Source organism: Octopus bimaculoides, chromosome 2 (genome assembly GCF_001194135.2).
Source record: "Octopus bimaculoides isolate UCB-OBI-ISO-001 chromosome 2, ASM119413v2, whole genome shotgun sequence".
Taxonomy (NCBI): domain Eukaryota; kingdom Metazoa; phylum Mollusca; class Cephalopoda; order Octopoda; family Octopodidae; genus Octopus; species Octopus bimaculoides.
In genome coordinates this window covers 30,712,331-30,714,700 of record NC_068982.1, presented here as the reverse complement: position 1 = coordinate 30,714,700, position 2,370 = coordinate 30,712,331, and positions in this window count along the sequence as shown.

The window sequence follows — 2,370 nt, the reverse complement described above, 5'->3', positions numbered from 1 at the left end:
TATATAGGTGTATATGATATTTGTATGTATAGATATATATATGTATATATGTACATAAATATATGCATATGTATATATATATATATATATATATATACACACATATATATATACATATGCATATATTTATATACATATGTATATATACATACAAATATAAATATACAAATATATGTGTGTGTATAAATACACACACACACACACACACACATATATATGTATGCATATGTGCATAAATATGTGTATATGTATGAATGTATGTATACTTATATATACACACACACACACATATAACCTCACACACACAGACACATAACCTCACAGACATACACATACGCGTGCATGTGCACACTTCAATGCGAATGTGTTATGATGAGGATAGATATCGAAATAGAAAGTAGAAAGTTTTCCAGAGAATAGCAAAACCGTGAGAGGCTGAACAGTTAAGAGGTGAGAAAGTAAAACAGAAAGAGACAGAAAGAGACAGAGAAAGACAGAGAAACCTAAGAGAGGGGGATGAAAGAAAGCAAACGCGAAGAATGTGGGGGGGGGCGTTGATATGGAAGAGGAAAGAGAGAGAGAGTGACAGTGGGAGGAGAGAACGGAGGTGGGGGTAAGAGAGTAGGGGTGGGGTGGGTTGGCGGGGATGTTGGTGGTTGATAGTGACAAACGGAAGTAATAATCAGACAATAGAGATGAAGTCTTTGCCTGGGGGTAAACGTGATTTTTACCAATCTATCTATCTATCTATCTATCTATCTGTCTGTCTATCTATCTGTCTATCTAGTTCATGCTATGCCATGATGTCCTTGTCTTCCAAACTTCTTTTACTCTAACTTCAACCTCCCTCCTCCTCCTCCTCCCCCAACTTTACTCTCCTACTCCTCCTAACTCCCCCTCCGCCTCGTCCTCCCTCCTTAGCTTTCTCTTTTGTGTGTTTCTTATTGTTGTTGCTATTGCAGCCACTCAGCTGCTGCTACTGCTACTACCACTACTACTACTACTACTACTATTACGACTACTACTACTACTACTTCTACTACTACTACTACTACCACTGCTGCTACTGCTATTATCACCACCACCACTACTACTACTACTTCTATCACCACCACCACCACCACTACTACTACTCCTATCACTTCCACCACCACCACCACCACTACTACTGCTGCTGCTACTGCTTCTGCTGTCATCACCACAACCACTACCACCACCACCACTACTACTGCTGCAGCTGCTGCTGCTATCATCACCACTACTACTGTTGCCACTACCACCACCACCACCACTACCACCACTACCACTACTACTACTGCTGCTGCTGCTGCCAACAACAACAACAGTAGTTTTATTTCTGTTATCACCCCCCCTCCCCAACCGTCGTCATCTTGACCAAGTCTTACTACACCAATGCCATAACCATTGGCACCACTCTCATTATGAAAAACTCAACAACTACCACTTATACCACCAGCACCACCACCACCACCACTACTGCTACTACTACTACAATCTACATGATACTCACTACTACCACTACTGTTAAAATCTTTGTGATCCCCACTACTACTGCTGCTGCTGCTGCTTCTATGACCACTGTGGTTACAAATCACCACTACCATCACCAGCAATCCATTAGAACATCATCACCAATTCTACAACTACAACAGCAACAACAACAACGACGACAGATACCACCACCACCACCAACACAACCATCACCACCACCATAGCCAAAACAGCAACTAGCAACAACAAACAACCAACAACAAACAACAAAAAACTTCCAATGACACCAACACCACTGTCATATCACTGCCGAAACAATTTCTTTTGCCTCTGACACAACAACCCCCCTAACAAGACTACCACCAACACCACCTCCAAATCGTTCTTCTTATTCTTTTTCCTTCTTTTTCTTCATCTCTTTGTCTTTTTTTCCTTCTGCTCCTCTCTCCTGTTTCCTCTTTCTTTTTATTCCTCTCCCCAATACTCTAGCTACTGCCATCATATCTACCCTTCATTTCTGCATTCTTCACACTGCATATTTCCTCTTTTAACGATAATCTATCTATCCATCTATCTATCTATCTATCTATCTATCTATCTATCTATCTATCTATCTATCTATCTATCTATCTATCTATCTATCTATCAGTCTGTCTATCTATCTATCCATCTATTTATCCATCTATCTATCTATCTATCTAAATAAATAAATTAATTAATTAATTAATTTACATCTGAGTGTTCATACCGAATGAATGCCAAGGTAGGCCGGTGGGTATGAATGATAAACGTGTGTGTAAGTGTGAATAAAGATTGGGAACTCTTTGAAGCTTGTAGAGATGGTACATTTGGGGATAA